The 19,183-nt window shown below is 34.5% G+C and overlaps 1 long non-coding RNA gene across 1 annotated transcript; it reads right to left on the reverse strand.

Moving 5' to 3' along the window:
• Positions 1–15,337: 15,337 nt before the first annotated feature.
• Positions 15,338–18,072, reverse strand: LOC138700105 (uncharacterized). The gene is made up of 2 exons (XR_011332203.1): positions 17,320–18,072; positions 15,338–16,214 (listed from the first exon to the last, which is right to left on the reverse strand). It is a non-coding gene; the product is annotated as an uncharacterized lncRNA (long non-coding RNA).
• Between the last annotated feature and the right edge of the window lie 1,111 nt (positions 18,073–19,183).

A 19,183-nucleotide genomic window follows, 5' to 3' on the forward strand; every position in this document is an offset into this window, starting at 1 on the left:
AGTTACAAGTAGCATATATGTTTTGTATACAAGCTCTGATTACGTTCGTATAAGGAGAACTACCCCTTATAAGGGGCGCAATTAGACAAAATTAGTAACTTTTCTCCTATTTAACAGATTTTTATGAATTTTTACACAGTAGTTACAGGTAGCATGTATGTTTTGTATACAAGCTCTCGTTACGTTGGTATAAGGGGAACTACCCCTTATAGGGGGGCGCAATTAAACAAAATTAGTAACTTTTCTCCTATTTGATAGATTTGTATGAAATTTTACAAAACAGTTACAAGGAACATATATCTTTTGTATACAAGCTCTGATTACGTTGGTATAAGGAGAACTACCCCTTTTAGGGGGCACAATTAGACAAAATTAGTAACTTTTCTCCTATTTAACAGATTTTTATGAAATTTTACAAAGTAGTTACAGGTAGCATGTATATTTTGTATACAAGATCTCATTACGTTGGTCTAAGTGTAACTACCCCTTATAGGGGGGCGCAATTAGACAAAATTAGTAACTTTTGTCCTATCTAACAGATTTTTATGAAATTTTATACAGTAGTTACACTTAGTACATTTGTTTTGTGTACAAACTCTGTTTACGTTGGTATGAGCAGAAGTGCCCCTTACAGGGGGATGCATTTAGACAAAATCTTATGGGGGGGGGGAATGTAACATTTTAGGTACTATTGCACCTTTTGGACACTCGAGATGCTTATTTGGTACATAATTAACAAGCTGTTATCTTGAATTCCCTGAATTATACTGCGGAAGCAGATTCGGTTCACAGATATTGAAATAACTGCAACCGAGAAAAATTGCACTACTGCACCTCGAAAGCATAGTGGTCATAAATTATTACTTCCACAAATCTGCGCACCTTAAGACTAGATTTAAAATAGAGGTAAACAGTGGAGGAAGTGAAAAAAAAAAAATCATTTTTGGACGAACCAAAGGGGTTTTTTTTCTCTACCTTAGCAAAGTCTGCACTCAATGGTTATATTTATATTTTGTTCCGTGTCCATTCATGCTAATTTGACATGCTATAATAACATTAAATGTAACACAAACAAACATTGTTACATACCTAAAGAACTACTTGACACGGTTGGTACCAAATGTGAATGGAATCGACCACTTACAACAGAGTTACAGCACAAGGAAAACGGCAGACTCGCGGCGCTTGCTGGGTGGCGAAATGTGGCATGTTACCGGCTTCTTATCTCGCTATGCAGCCACCTCCGCTGATTAAGATTATCAATTCAGTGTTACTCAGTTATATAGGAAAAATAATTTGAGGGTTTAATTTCATTTTTTTAAATGTCATTTTTCTCCATTTGTCCTCCTAAATATGGATTTTAGACCACTGTGTGTCGGTGTGATTCCTGACGCACTTGATGTCATTCAAATTCGTTTTCAGAGACCGGAAACAACTTTGTAGTAATATTCCCTTGCTTATATTTATTAAAAAGCTACTATTCAATATATATACTGACTACGTTTTTTTTCTTAATTTTGGATTAGTTCTAGGAGCATTCTGTCATGTTAATGTAAGTGTTTGTTTGTGTCTGATTGACAGAGCCTACAAAATTATATTATATCGTCGGTTTACAGGCAAAATATATCAAGTAAATTTTACATGTTTCCACTTAGTTGCATTAATCTATGTGTTTTTTGTTGCTCTATCCACTGGTAATGTCCATTAAGGCGTACAAGCTCATTTTATTACGTAAATTTAATTATTTTCATTTTCACTAAATCTGAGGAAGGAACTGTTTTCAGGTAAAATACAGTAAATTAAGTGGCTCAGTGTGTTTAACGAGATTCATCTTGACAGAAATAGTGACTCAGTTTGACTTAATGTATTTTTACTGTTACATTTTTGTTTCCTGTGACATAATGATCACGATTCTCATTATCGCCATCCTTGAGAATGTCAAAATCAAGTCAACGTGATCCAGTGTGCAACTTTTCTGAACAATTATTCTAATTCTGATGTTAATAAAATAATTGTTGTCGATGTTTTGTGGCATTGTTTATTCAAGTGTGTAACTCCAAAAAAATAAAATGAGAAAAATATTCTGTCTTCTTAAAAATCTGTTAAGTTCATTTTATGTTTTTGTAGAAAACATGTTTATCGTAAGTTTATGAAATTTAGAGCATATTTTCTTCTAATTAATGTTCAAATAGATAAGGAAAGCTTTCTTTATTGTTTTTGTAATCGCTGGAGTATAAAATTATAAAGTTATATTATTTTCATTTATTTATTTAAGTACAATCACTAATTCATTTGAAATTTATATATAATTATTAAGCCCACGTACCAGCACAATACACTAATGTTTAAAACATACACCAATAGAAGGAAATAGATTAAGATTATAAGCATTTTTTAAAGTATTATTTCTTTCATGAAATGTTTGTAGTAGCCTGAATAAAATTTGTAATTTAAGTGTAATAATAGTAAAAGTTGAAAATATTCACATTTCTATAAAATAGTACTGACTGTCACAATAAGGAATATGTAGAATGAGTCAGTGACAGTGCTTTTTTCATACAGTAGATAGGCCTAATAAAAATGAAGTTTACTCTGCAAAATCTGAAATTTAAAACAGTGTACCTTACATTTAACTTTCTAGCAACTGTTGTCACCATGGCATCATTGCCTTCAGCACCCGACAACCTACAGAATGATGGTGAAAAAGCCTTTATTCCCTTATCATTACTTCAAATTCAAGCCAAACAATAGGGTATCATACCCGAGATGTATTGTACAATGAATTTCTAAACTTAAATCGGTTCAAAATACAGTGATCACAAAAAAGGAGAAACGGATCACCCTAAACTGGATAAAGGTAAAACGTTTTAAATTCGAAAAGGAAATGCTCAATATCATACAATATAAGTATGACCTTCGTGCAAATGAGTATGAAAAGATAAATATTGCATCATCGAGATCTTTTCTGAAGAGAAAAGGGAAACAGAAACTGGAAGATGCTATGATACCACAAGTTTGTCAAGACAGTTGCCCACTCGGAGGCAAAGAACAATAATTTTCTGAAACTATGCGACAAAATTATCATATATGAAGATCTACTCATGTTCTCAGAAAACCTATTTAGTCACCAAAACAAGTTTTGGGCTAAATCATCTAAATTCACATTTACATACGGACCACAACCAGATCAGGATGATGCTACCGTGAATATAGGTTCTGATCCATAACTTAGTCGCAGTAACAATACTTTAGATCAGAATGAAACTAATAAAGTTTCTGAATCCTGTCGGCAACAGATTCCTGTTAAGAATGTTTATTGTGACTGATGATTCCATTAAAGACAAAGATTGGGTGCCACAAAGTGAAAGTAGTGGTACCTCACTAGGTTCTGTTCAACGCTGACATTTTCTTTTCAGTGTTCACGAATATAAAAATATCTTCAAAATTGCACGCTCCAGTAGAAAAAAAAAAACATAAATCAGGATGTCACACCCGAGGAGTATTGCACAATGCATTTTTGAACTTATAGAAACCGGTTAAAAATACAGTGACCAATAAAAACAAAAATGAGAAGAGGGACACTGGAAACAGTATGAAGGTAAAGAGTTTCAGATACGAAAAAGAAATGCCCAACATCATGCAATATAATTATGATTTTCATGCAAATGAGTACTATGAAAAGATAAATGTTGCATCAAGACACCTTCGAACAGAAGAGAAAAAGAGAAATTGGAGTATGTAATGATGCCACATGTTTATTCAAGACAATTATCCATCTCTGAGGCAAAGAAACATAATCTCCTGAAACTTTGCGAGAAAATATCGTACCTTGTTGGTATCAAAACTTCCTCTGCGAAAGACACAACGGCTGAATCAGCTGCAGTAAGCACAGAATAATTTATGTGAAGAATCTTAATTTCAATGTGTTGGTCTCATTTTCCAAGGAGTATAATCTTGCCGATTATTTAACTTGCTGCCCTTTTTATTTATCTGTTAATTGGTTTATTTTACGATATTTTATTAACTGCGATTAATACCTACCGTTTGAGTGAAATTAAAGTGATAATGCAAGCGAAATAAGTCTAGAGCCAGGGCCGAAAGTTCCCCAGCTTGTTCTTAATGGGTTGAGGGAAAACCCCGGAAAAACTTCAACCAGTTAACTTGTCCCAACCAGGATTTAAACCCGGGCCGGCTCGTTTCACGGTCAGATATGCTAACCGTTACTGCATAGTGGTGGATAATTTATTTATTTTCCTGAGAGTAACAATTATTATTAAAGTTATGTAACCAGCTTTCCTACAGTATATTTTCCTCGACTTTAATTTTTAGTATGTAACTTAAATATTATTATTTTTTTTAATAAGTTTTTCTTTATGTGTATTTTATTTTCCAATTCTAAGTTTATACATATACATAATGTTGATTCAGAATTTCATGTGATTATGTCTATTATTTTCTATTATAAACAAATAAAATACTTTATAATACCGGTACTAATACCCCACTGCTTAAACTGAGTTATAAGATCTCATCTTATGTGTTATGAATGCTATATGTGATGATTAATAAACAGGTTAAATACATTAAGTACAGTTATATTACTTTCTACAATTACTTAAGGTAAGTAAAACAAATTAGTCATTTAAGAGACATAATTGGTTCGACAAGTTAAATATATGATATAAAATATTTGATAAAATCCTTCAATAACTGTCTTAGTTTAACTAGCCTAATGAATGATATAAATAAAAAACATTAGGTCATATTTACAATTGTAATGTGACGAGCGCTTTCGCCATGTATGACATCATCAGGTCTAAAAGCATAATGTGTGTAATATTAAGAACATAAAAACATGAAAAATGTACAGGAACATCATTTTATTTTTGTTCAGTTTTTATTGTACCTGAGTTTTTTTAATGTACTTCACTCGCACCCTTTCTATTAATGAAGTTCGAACCGTCCTCCACATAGAACCAAGGCCGCATATGCAGTCAAAGTCGCCTTACGGTCATAGTAAACATTATTGCGTTAGCGAGTATAGTACGTTCCAGAAATATAGTTGCGTTTTGCAGTGAAGAAAGAGCTTTCAATATTGAATCATATTTTCGCACAGATACTATGCGTCCGTTTGCTTACGTCGCATCTCGGTTTCCCCCAACTGCTTCTGCTCGCCCCTCTGTAGACGCTAATGACTGGGATGTCTTTGCTCTTTTCTGAAAACATTTTGTTAGGAATTGAACGTCTACGGTAATATTATACAACCGTTTAAATTAACTTAAATAAAAGGACCTCGTTAAGTAATTAACTCTCTCGTGATTTCCCCCCTCCCTACGATCCTGCGACATAACCACTTGGAAGGACAGTAGATAGCATGACTGAGAATTTTATCTTTTCCGACGGGCAGAAGTAAAGATTGAATTTACAATTTGTAAGGTACGTACTCTTTTATAGAGTAGGTACAGAAATATTTCAAAATGAGTTGCTGGTACGAAGGACGAAATTGGTAATTGGAATTAGGTACAATAGGCTACAGTGCGATATTATGCACAAAAGAACTGAAGCCTGTATCGAAATGAACAGCCATCATTTTACAAAATGCGTTTAAATATTCATTTTAACTTATGTTTATTTTTCAATTTAAATTCACTCTCTATATTGTACGCTAATGTGCTTTAGACAGTATAATATACACTGCATAATGAATACGTCCGCATGGATAGCTCAGTTCGTGAGTAAAAACAATTATTGTTAATACTGTACCGTATTTTGATTAAAGAAAAACCTAATGAAAATTACCAAACTCAAAATCGTGATATTTCCTACTTTACTAGTGAACTAATTTTCTTCCTTCCTATACCTAGTGGAATGATTTGTTTGTATTTTACGCAAGTATCATCGAACTCCAGTCGTGGAAGGAGGAATAGCAAACGGTGTTTCCGGTTCTCAACTATTAATCCAAAGGTATAGCCAGGTTAATATTAGAAATGTTAGTAAAAATAAAATGATGCCCTGTACAAATGTAGTATGAACTTGCAAAATACACGAGAAAATATAAAATGATGTTGACTCACGCAATAGCCTATGAAGCACCATATACATCACTTTTTATTTTCAATACGTACTCATAATTTTTGCGTCGTGATGAGTGCTACAAAACATTGCCCTATTCAACTTCAACTGTGGTATTTTATGCATCTATATCGAACATTGTAATCTTTTCAAGACTTCTATTTATATATGCTATTTGGCATTTTAATACATTTACTTTTTAAGAATATTTTTTACTTACATTTAAAATATTGAATCATATCCTTGCACATCCATCAACTGATTTTTTGTTCGCAATTCTGTGAACATGAAAATTTTACTTGAAGCAAGTAAAGCGATAGGTTTGGAAGTAAATCCCGAAAAGACGAAGTATATGATTATGTCTCGTGACCAGAATATTGTACGAAATGGAAATATAAAAATTGGAGAATTATCCTTCGAAGAGGTGGAAAAATTAAAATATCTTGGAGCAAAAGTAACAAATATAAATGCCGCTAGGGAGGAAATTAAACGCAGAATAAATGTGGGAAATGCCTGTTATTATTCGGTTGTGAAGCTTTTATCATCTAGTCTGCTGTCAAAAAATCTGAAAGTTAGAGTTTATAAAACAGTTATAGGCTATTGCCGGTTGTTCTGTACGGCTGTGAAACTTGGACTCTCACTTTGAGAGAGGAACAGAGATTAAGGGTGTTTGAGAATAAGGTTCTTAGGAAAATATTTGGGGCTAAGAGGGATGAAGTTACAGGAGAATGGAGAAAGTTACACAATGCAAAACTGCACGCACTGTATTATTCACCTGACATAATTAGGAACATTAAATCCAGACGTTTGGGATGGGCAGGGAATGTAGCACGTATGGAAGAATCCAGAAATGTATACAGAGTATTAGTTGGGAGACCGGAGTGAAACAGATCTTTGGGGAGGCCGAGACGTAGATGGGAGGATAATATTAAAATAGATTTGAGGGAGATGGGAAATGATGATAGAGATTGGATTAATCTTGCACAGGATAGGGACCGATAATGGGCTTATGTGAGGGCGGCAATGAACCTGCTGATTCCCTAAAAGCCATTTGTAAGTAAGTAAGTAAGTAAATAAATAAATTCTGTGCTTGTGCAGTCAGTCATGTACAAATAACATTGTTTTTAACCTATTGATTTTATATTTTGTCATGTATTTTGCAAGTTCATACTACATTTGTACACTGTTCATGTTTTTATGTTCATAATATTACAGACATTATGTTTTTAGACGTGATGATGCCATACACGGCGAAAGCGCTCGTCACATGTGACAATGTTTTTTATTTGTATTATTCATTAGGCTAATTAAAGTAAGAGAGCTATTAAAGGATTTTATCAATTATTTTATGTAAAATTAAATCATGTTTGTCAGGATAAGCAAATTAAATCAGTGCTATCTTTTCATAAAATCACTATTTATATTAAATTAATTTAGAAAATATGATTACAATTCCACAATGCTATTATACATACACCTATAAAGCAACTTCATGCTTATGTTGTTGTTCAGTCACCTTCCGAAGACAGGTTTGAACCTCTTAAGTGACACTAATAAGGCATCACTCATGAGGCAATGATGCCAGGAGATAATGTGGTAGGGTGGCCAGTTCCTTTCCCCCTCCATTGCATACATCGCCGAGTAGCTACATATTCCACTAATCAGACTGCAGATACATACAAAAAAATTTCATACTTACAGAAATCGAAATTCCAAACTTTAGAGCAGATTTTGTGGATTCAGTTTTGTGAAAACTTTCTAAGACTTTTTCTCAAAGGAGATGGTTGTTCAGGTGTGTGAAAAATGAGAAAAAGAAATGCGTGAAAGCAGCCCGGCATAGCTTTGGTTGTAATGAACATAGATTGTTTAAATTTTTTGTGCTGAATGATAGAGATTTTGGCTATTGAATGCACCTAGAATAGTTTCTATATATTTCTTTGCAAGACAGAAATATATATTTTTAAATATTGAAGGGTTTTTTTAGAGTATTGTTACACAAAATGACATTGGTGCATGTTTCTCAGAAACATATTAGCGAACCAACGCCGAGAAAGCCTCAAATCATACATAATTAAGAAAGGAGTAGGACATTTTCAGGGTATGTTAATAGATACATATTAGTCATATTCATGCAATTATTTTAAAATAACTAAAAAAAAGTCTCATTTATGCCAATTTTTCTAGTTGGAAAAAATTATTTTTTTCAACAACGAATTTCATTTGATCCCTAGTACCAAAATAATGAATATATTAAAAAGTATTGCATGACTTTACTTTAGTTTCCTCTGAAAATAAGTGGTTAAAATTTCGTTACCATCAGAACTACAGAAAATAAATGAATTGCGCCAATGTTATCTCGTGTAACGATACTCTAAAAATACTTTTAACAAAAAAAAAAAAAAAGTATTTCTGTCTTACGAAGAACTAGGTCAAAAATATTCTGGGTTTATTCAATAACCAAATTTCAAAGAGCTTTATTCAATAGAACCAAATCTGTGCCGGGCTGCTTTCAGGAAACTTTTTCTTATTTTCACACACCTTAATAACCATATTCCCTCAAACGTAACATTTTTGACTTAATGTGTTTTGCTTGTAAACCGACGATGTAATATATCATATTACCTTCGTGACAAGAGAAAATGTATGTCACCTTGGTGACATGAGACAATTGAGTCATTCAATGTCAAATCGAACACCTACGAAACATGACAACTTAGTATTTGCTCCAATTTTTTTATATATTCTATTGATTAAATTAAATAACCCATGTGTAATTTTGTCGGGCTGACACAATTATTTAGTCATTTATTAAATGTTACATTTTCCGTCAATTAGGATGCAACGTATTATGAAAATGGTTATACTGAAGATTCTATAAACCGTAGACATTTCGTATTTATATCATTTTAAAGTGCAATAATTGCAGTATTATATACTAATTTTTAGTGTTCAATGAAAATATAAAATGGGCCCCTTTTAGAGGGTTATATTTTTAAAATACGTTTTTATATATCAGGGACTTACTTCTAAAAAGGGGGGAAAAAAATATCATTATATTCTTTGAAATGTTTTACGTAGAACTGCTTTGGTTTTAGAATGCTATTCGAGTAAGAAGTCGCTGTGCAAATAATTTACTGATGGTATGTTCGGGTCGGATTGAGTGAGACCGCGCGCCGGAGCATACAGCTGGGATAGCCACAGCGAGAGTAAGTAATACATTATCAGTGGTGCGGTGTTACTTTACGTAAATAAACAGATAACCTCTACAAAAGCACGTAATGTCCCTTCAACACTTAGCAGTTTCTCTTTAATTTATCTAACAATAATTCCTAAGTCTTTCAGAGTAGGTATTGTGTTGTGTTGTGTTGTGTGCATGTGAAATCAAACACCTGTATACGAAACGTGACCATTTAATATTTGCTTAAATCTTCTAAAATATGTTCTGTAGATCAAAATAAGAGGGCTGTAATTTTTTCTGGGATCATACTTTAATATTTTACTATTTTTACTCTTTTAATTACTGTATATGACAAATTCATGCACGACGCAGTATGGAAATGCTCATTGTTAAGATTCTATGCATCATAGACGTTGAGTGTTGGTGTCATTTGAAATGGGAACAAATGGAATATTATATTAATTGATTTATTGATGGGCTTGTTTAGAGGGTCACTTTTTAAACAATTATTTTTATAACAACTGATTGTTACTTTAAAAATGCAAAAAGAAAGTGTAATCTATTATATTTTACATAGAACTAGGCTGGTTTCAGGTTGCTTTCGAGTAAGAAATAACTTTAAAAATAATATATTGAAGCTGTTTCAGAGCTTACTGATGATTGAGAATCGCCAATAAAGAAGACAAAATTATCTAACAAAATATCCAAAACAAAAAATGCAGAAAGTTACAGATACACTTAAACATGAAATATTTCATATCACAGAAGACACAACTTCAGTTGAAAATTCAAATAATTCCGATATAATACAGAAATTGATAAACTTCTTTCATGAAACAGACGACAGAAATCTCAAAATACATATATTAACAATTTTTGAAAGTTGGTCCTACAGTAAAATTCAACAACATTTTAATATCACCACTCACATGATATGAATTTCTAAACAAGTAGGAGCAGAAAAGGGGATTTTGGCTACTCCTAATCCTAAATCGGGAAAAAGTTTGGGAACATTTATAGTAGGGAAGGTTGTTCAGTTTTATAATTCTGATGATGTGAGGAAGGTTATGGCTGGCAAAAAGAACTGTGTTTCAGTTAAAGAAGATGGAAAGAGAGTTCACAAACAGAAAAGATTAATACTATGTAATCTTAAGAAAACTTATCAGTGTTTCAAACAATATCCGTATATCAAAATAGGATTTTCAAAATTTTCAAACTCAGACCAAAGGAATGTGTACTCCCTGGAACAAGTGGCACGCACTCAGTTTGTGTCTATGTTCATCATGAAAATGTTAAATTAATGCTTGATGGAATTAATATTATTTATAGTATTCCTTTTAAATTTTTACCATTAATGAATACAAATAACATAGCCATATTTTCTACTCAGGATACCAACAAGCAAAAGTGGTACGAGGTTTCTTACAATTTCATTCTTTTGTTCCACTGACACAATCTCAGGCCATAATAAAGAACTATTCACTTCAAAGTGAGAGTAAAGTGGTAGACATTAAATAGAATTGGTTGTAGGTGATTAGTTTTAATAGTGCAGTGTGTGTAAACTGTAGTTATCATTCTTACAAGTGTATATTTTACAAAAACAATATTTAAATACAGTACTATATTATATAAATTACGTGAAAGAGTGATATTCTGACCGTAGAACAGTGTAAAGTGGTCACACGACTCTCATTCAGAGCTGCACCTGCACTACATCTTGCAACAGTACTTACGCAATCCGCGCACTCAAGACGCGCAAATTGGTGAATCATTTCACTGGCCAACAAAAAAAAAAAAAAAATGTTTGAATGTTTCTTGCACTTCATGAGTCAATTCATACTAATTTTGGGTTGAGAAAAACGAATATGACAATGAAAAATTTTTCTTAGCTCTAGTTTCTGTGATACACAATAGGTGGAAGTATTTCAGTTTAACGGATTAAGAGAAAACGATACATTTTAATTACATATGCCAACAACATTGAAAGTGCATTTAATTTTTTTTAAATGGCAGTTACATTCTAAGAGTTCTAAATTTATGGAAGAATACCTGGCAGATGGTTGGGTCTGAAGAGAATCATGTGTGGCTTCATGAGATCGTCGTCTTTTAGCTTGCCTTTTGTAAGTGAGTTCCGGAGCATCCCTACGCAAAGACAGCAGTAATCCGCAAGCATTGTTTCATTCCAGCGGCCCTGATATCTTTGTTCCGTAACAGAAATATCGTGATGGAACCTTCCTCCGTGTTCATCACTGAAGGCTCCACAACTAGGAGGGAAAAAGTCTAGGTGGGAGTGGAGAAAATGGATTTTAAGGGACATTTTGCATCCGAGTTGATGGTATTTTTGCAGGAGCACTGTCACTAACTAAGTGTAGTTATCTCTTTTGTTGCCTAAAAATCCATGAATAACTCCTTTGAAGGCTTCCCAAACTTCTTTTCCTTTCCCCGCCAAAACTTGGTCAAATGCAGGATCCTTTACAAGTTCTCGAATTTGTTGTCCGACAGAAATACCTTCCTTGACTTTGGCATCACTTAATTTCGGAAATTTCTCTCTTACGTACTTAAAGGCCTGTCCTTCTTGGTTCATACCTATGACAAAATATTTTATCAAACCCAGCTTAATATGCAGGGGTGGAAGAAGAACATCTTTTGGGTCCACGAGAGGCTCGGCAACAACATTTTTCTCGCTAGGGTTATGATTTCTTGCAGGCCAGTCTGCTTGAATATAATGTGATTTCCTATCCCTGCTGTCCCACATACATAAAAAGCAGCAATATTTTGTGTACCCCAGTTGCATTCCTAAGAGTACAGCAATGAGTTTTAGATCACCACAGATTTTCCACTTGTGTTCATGATATTCGATTGAGTCGAAGAGGGCTGTCATATTTGCATAAATCTCCTTCATGTGAACTCCATGACCAACAGGAATAGAAGGAAGACGGTTGCCATTGTGAAGTAATACACTTTCAAACTAAGCTTGGAGGAGTCTATGAATAGCCTCCATTCAATTGGATCATGGTTCAAATTCAAACATTTCATCAAGCCATTAATGTCGCAGCAAACAAGATTGTTTTTCTTAAAAAAAAAGGGGGGAAGCAGATCCCTGTGACGTTGTCTGTACTGTGAGACCCTGACATCACGTTCGAGAAGATTCCATTGCTGTAGTCTAGACCCTAGAATTTCTGCCTTCTCCTTTGACAGGTCAAGGTCTCTAATGAGATCATTCAGTTCCACTTGACTCAGTCTGTGCGGTTTATCATCTTTTTTCCTCAAAATCAGAGTCCTGGGATGTGGAAGGCTTGTTGGGTTCTTCTTCTTGTTCCACACAGTCTTCATTTTCTACTTCAAACACACAATTTTCGTGGCATTTTTACAAATTTTACGCCTTAAAACACTTCCAAACCAGAAATTCTGCATTAATTACAGCAGAAATAATATGAAATTCACAGTGACAGCAACAATACCTATGTTTGTAACTTACAGACAGCTGAAGAACATTTGTGTTGTGTTATTTGACAGGTGTGCCAACTCCCAAAACAAAATTTCCACCAAATTTCCCCCAAACTGAAAATGTTGACTCTAAAAAATGAAATGTCATTTTATCTACAAAGCAAGAGCTAATATGTCATTTTTATGGTGATTTTTGAATTGAGCAGGTGAAAATACATAAGAATTAGCTATTTTTGAGCAAGAAACATTTTCATTGTTGACCAGTAGTGATGGGCGAAGTTGTTCTTTTCACGGAACAGTTCCGACGGTTCCGGTTCCGAAAAAATACTATGTTCCAAATAACAGTTCCGAAATAACAGTCACCAGTGGTGATGAGTCGGAGTCGTTGAGTCGTTCAAACGAACGGTACAGTACCCTCCCTCTTCACCATGCAGCTTACACTGGAGCACTCAGAGGCATGACATAGTACACTATCTTATCTATAGATGGCACTGCAATGCACATTCGAATCGATTTTGGAAAATTGCTGTGCATGCGGACAGAACTCAAAAGCTTAATGTTAGTAATTACACAGCTGTTGACTACAAGGACAGAATACAACACTTTGTTTTCGTACATAAAGTTATAAAGACATGGTAGCCAACTAAGAAAAAATAACATAACATTTAAAACATATGGTATGTAATTTCTGTTCTCTCTATTGGGAAAATTTTAGAACATACATTGCACCTTCCATCCCCTCCCTAAGTCACTAGGGGACGGTGGGAATTATGGGTAATGAAGGGGGGGCATGCCAACATAAGCTGTGGAGGAAAAAAATTACCTGCTGGAGGGTAATTTCCCTCTTCCTTTCCCTCCTCTCTTCTCTCTCTCTCCTCTCTTTTTCTTTCTCTCTCTCTCTCTATCTCTTCATGGGGTGGTATTCTGTTCTTCTATGTCCTTGTTGTATATGTTGTTATTCTTCTTCATGTGTTCGTCTTCATTGTTGAAGACTTGAATCCTCTAGTCCTCAGCACCTCAGCAGCCGGAATCCTCAGTAGTCTCTCTGGAGAACACGTGTTCTTGGTAGAAAAAATTCGGAACTCGTATATATGTTCACGAAGAAGAAAAAAAGTGCAACATGCGGGTTGCAAGTGTCAATCATCAAGAATAAATTAGTGTGTAGACGTGATGGTATTTAAGATAAATCATCATGAAAGCAATATTTTTTCGCTTGTAATAATGTTGAGGGATATATATGTTATAATGAAGCGATTTTAAGTTGTATTTTAAGTGCATAAATTAATGTAAATTCATGCATCTAGATGGCGGGCGGGCGGGCGGGTGAGTGAGTAAAGGAGCGTTGAGTTAACGGGACTTAAGCCACGAAAAGCCAATCAGAGAAAGAAGGGGTGGCGAAATTAACAGGTGACGCTGGACGTCTTGGCGTGGCGCATAGACAAATAACAGATAGATATGCAGCTCAATGCTAAAACAATGCCAACATAGGCTGCCAGGACGACCGTAGAGCCATCTGTAGTCTTTTGTAAACAAAACGGTAACAGCATTTTTACCACCCACCTCTACTGCTGTGTCGGTAACTACGTTCACTACTATACCAAGCCATTCTATTTACTAGTACAGAATGAATTATTTCTTTTAAAACATTTCACTTTTGGTGGAAATGTTTGAATGCAATTTTTTTTTTATTGTATTATATACAATATTGCATATATATCTTGTAAAAGGCGAAGGTCTATTTAAAAAAAAAATCACTACAATGTACAGAACTATTTATATTGCATTTTGATTATAATTTTATCCTCCTTTCCCAGCCCACCTGCCTGTAACAACAATCAATAGTTCTCAGCTTGGTATTTCAGTTTGGGAAGGAATGGAAAGGGAACTTTTAGAGATTTAAATTTCCTTCTCCATTTTTTAAGCTAGCGACTTAATTTCTGTATTCAGGAACCTCTTGTTATTAGTATTAATGTCCGTAAGTTGCAGCAGTACCAGGTGAAAACTTTAGAGTTTATTATTATTTTATTTTCACCTATTTTAAAACATATCTATTCCCACAAAATATGTTACTGGTCTGACAAAAAATGGACATGCATATGTCGATGATGCATATAATTTAACAGCAGATCCATAATTTGAATTTCGAATGCAGAGAGTTAAAAATCTTTAATTCAATTTTTGTGTCTGACTAAATATTTCACATATTAATTTTGAAAATATTTACTTTACCCAAAAAAAAGTCTCAGCAGTTTTGTTAACCATACTTGTCAGAATATGCTGTAAAAATGTCAACTTTTTAGCATGAAATCTGTTGAAGCTTATATTATTTGAATCAGGAAATGGAGTAAAAGTAAAATGCGAGAATGACTACCATCACAAAAATCTGTTTGTAATTGTGAAACTAAACTAAACCATGAATTTTGAGAAAGATGGTTATAAACTTGCCCCACATAAAAATGAAAAGTCACGGATAATTTTAATTCTGCAAATTGCATTTTTCTCGAAACCTAACCAAAATTTCACTCATCTCCCTCCACACATCCATACTACCCTCATATTTCACACAGCCGCCTCCTCCTCTACAGCACAATATGGATCGAGCAGAGCAAGCATAGTTACAAATGAACACAATAGACACAATAGTGTTCCAGAAATATTTATTTGTAAAGTAACATAAAAGAATGTGGAAGAAGCACAAAGAACACAAAATATATTGTACAGGTATTATTACTAAATTATCAAAATAATAAGGAACAACTCTCAGTGATCATTATTACTATTATTATGCATTCGTCTGGCTTTTAAAAGCCACTTTATTCATGCACTAACAGGGCACACTCTGTGAGTCTCCGTAGTGATTCTTTTACATTTACATACTTCTATTAATATCAGAAATACGCAGTACATTGCCATTTGTAAGTAAAAATTGTTTAAATTCGTATACTATGCAAGTGTTCAAGATTATAAACCATTTTAACACATTTTTCTCAGCAAAGTACAATGTTTATTGTGAGGAAATGAGATATTTATGTTGAAGAATGTTTATTTATGTGCTACTTCTGTAATTTCACTAGAAAACAAACTGATACAATGACATGCTATATGAAAACAGTAATATATGTCTGGTGTTGGTGGGACTGCAATGTGTTCTTTGGCAAAGGAGGAGGGACACAGGCCTGTGGACTTTCTTTGATAGGTTTTAGAGGGTTGTAGGCATTTGAGGTCTTTTTGAGGAGACAATTGGGTAAGTTCATTTTCTGGTAAAAGTCGTATAGTTGATAGAATGGATGAAGGATAAGAAAGTTGTGCGGATGAAGGGTAATTCGATTGTGAGTCTGAATGTGCGCTTGTGATTGATCCATCCAAAGATGGAACTGCCGACCAGTTGAGACCTTTTCTCTCTTTTGTTTTAAAATCAGTCTCTGAAAAGTGACGACTGCATACTACTCTGTTGAACAGTGTCGTAGCAGTATGTTCGGTATAGGTTACACCTATACTTTCTGCCCAATGTACAGCCCTGTAAAATGTAGAAGTATTAATTAGAATTACCAGTAAATAGAATAGGCCTACTCTAGTATCATACAACCTTGGGTCTATTGTATATTCTGGGGCATTTAAGAACTACGAATTTTATGATACTGTTCGAAACTCTAAGCTCGTATATCATACAGATCGAGTCTCTTTCTAGTTCTATGATTATGTAACTAGCAAAATATGCAATTAGGTAGTTACTTTGTAGAATTTCTAGGCATTTTTGACAATGCCAGCTTTGTTTTCAACAACAATTTGTGAAACGGGAGTAGTCCAAGTTTGTACATGCAAATGCAAAAACTGTTGCGCATTCTCAGATACTTTCATTTCAAGTAGGGTTGTCTAGTGACAGTACTAAATAAGAACCTTTTCTTTTGATCCATTTTTATATTTAATATGGTATTTTTCCTGAAAAGCTACACCAAAAGAGACACAGTTTCCTCTTGTTTCACTGGATTCTGTGTGATTTATATAGTCATAAACATGTGATTTTAGTTTCCACGCACAAATAATTTCAAAATAAAAATCCTATGACATCTCTTTATACTTATGTATTGTTGTAGCTCCTCCCGTATTTGTTACAATGTTACTAATTTATTACCAACATAACATGTGAGAGGCCAATCTTAATTAGGTTACTTGGGAAATTGTCTATTTCTCTAGTATTGCGTTCTTAAACTCTCTAGTGTTATTACTTGTAAGAAATGGAGAGACGGGCTATAACAATGCATCAGAATATACCGTACAGGTAAGCATTAAACGATTTTTATGCTGAAAGTATTTGTGGCTGCAAAATAAAACCACGTGTTTTACATTATACTGTATAAATCTCACAGAAACCTGTGAAGCAATAGAAGATTGCACTTTATTTGGTGTAGCTGATCTGGGCAACTACTACTGATATTTTTATTATTACAAAACATGTTTGGCTACTGCAATATTGCACAGCTAATCACGCGCTTAAATGTTAGGTTAGGTTTTAGCATATAAAAATGGACTCGCCTAAAAAAAACATTGCTGTATTACTCTCTGTAGGTACAAATACAAGAGTAATTTAAAGGAATATAGATTAAGTAATCAATATTACTAACCTCAACATTTTTCGGGAAGTGGAAAAATGGTAAGTCCGAATCTCTTCTATTTGACCCCAGACAACCAGGCACAGAGCAAGTTTTTACGCAGGTTTTCTGGGACATGCTGGAATGACAGACAATACTAGTGATTTTTCTTACATCCCTAATAAGTAATTAAATAATAAATGCATATTATGTTAATCAATCAATTAAGTTAATTAAACATATTATGTGTTTAATTCTTGCATTGTTTGCTTGAAACGTATCAATCATGTCACCTCACAATAACTTCAATCACAATGTGTTAAAACTACATCACAATAATTATTCACTTATAGTTATAATTTCAGCAAATAAATCTCCATTTGTAAAATAATAAGTACTAAATATCACCTCCTTCTCAGAATAGCATAGGTGAACACATGTAACACACGTTAACAAAAGACACGAATACATAAATAAACAACACAATAAGTGCTCATTATGTTTCATTTATAATCTCAGATCTCCAATGCAAAATAAGTACGTAAATATCATCTTACCTCAATAGAAGAAAACACGTGTAGCACAAAACTTCTGAGTAATATTACCCAAAACACGTTGAAATACGAATGAAAACACATACCGGTACGCAAAACATCGACGCAGAATTCGATTTGTTGATTTGTTTGCCATTTTTCGAGGAATTATTGAAGGAACGAGGACTTATTGCTTACCAATGTCGGTAGATGTCTCTCAGTTCACGTTGTAAATAACTCAAATCAAGTTGCACCCCCCTGGGCGTGGCGACAGTTTTGTGCCGACGTGCGAAAGGGTTGGATGTGCGACTGTGTTACTCTACCAGGAACATGGAATCGTTCGTTGATATTTTCGCCGTGCATAACTTTAGCAGCGATATCAGTAATTTGATACGGTTTTTGCAGCAGAAAGGTTTATTAGCAAGTACGTACACTTGCCCTAAATGTGGTGGCGACATGAAATTAACTTCGCGCACAGATACTGGTGATGGGTTGTCAAATGCGCATCATGTTTTCCAAAAGGCACTTTTCAGTGCCCGACACCCCTCGTCAGGGCTTGCAGCCCTGACACCCCGCTTTTTTCGTCATGTGCTACACGTCGGATCATCATCGGGGCTTGCAGCCCCGATACCCCGCTTTTTTCATCATGTGCTACACGTCGGATCATCATCGGTGCTTGCAGTCCCGATACCCCGCTTTTTTCATCATGTGCTACACGTCGGATCATAATCGCAGCCCCGATACCCCGCTTTTTTCACCATGTGCTACACGTCGGATCATCGGCGCGATGTTTACGGAGATCGTCAGTGGCCGCCATGATGTTTCGAGGTGGCGCGTGTCTCGGACGGAGCGAGATAAAGCGTGAGAACGCGAGAGAGGGAGGAGTCTGCAAGGAAAGTAGTTGCATGGTAGGTGCGGTGGGGGTAGAGGGGAAGGGTGCAATCCATGTTCTGGAGTTTAGCATAAAAAAGATATATATTGGCAGTAATGAAACCTGGAAACCCCGCAGTGGGTTAGTAAAATGTTGGAATCGCATCTTTACCAAAGTGTAATTTAAACTTCGCATTAAACCTCCTCTCCAAATCAGTACTTATATGGGCAGTTTCCAACAAATAATGCTACAACATTTTTGTCGTTCTTTGATAACAGAGAAGATAGCACAAAAACTTGTGCTTGTCATACTTAACCTCAACAAACGACATACAGACATTGTAACTAAACCACTCATTACCATTTACGACTTTAACCTTTGTATAGAATCAGCTGATCAATGAATTAATAATAGTATGCGTACTTTATGACTTTGTAGAATGTTTATAAAACAGAATTAGTCAACTAATGGTGAAATAAACCATAAAGCGGGA

This window comes from Periplaneta americana, chromosome 5 (genome assembly GCF_040183065.1).
Source record: "Periplaneta americana isolate PAMFEO1 chromosome 5, P.americana_PAMFEO1_priV1, whole genome shotgun sequence".
Taxonomy (NCBI): Eukaryota; Metazoa; Arthropoda; class Insecta; order Blattodea; family Blattidae; genus Periplaneta; species Periplaneta americana.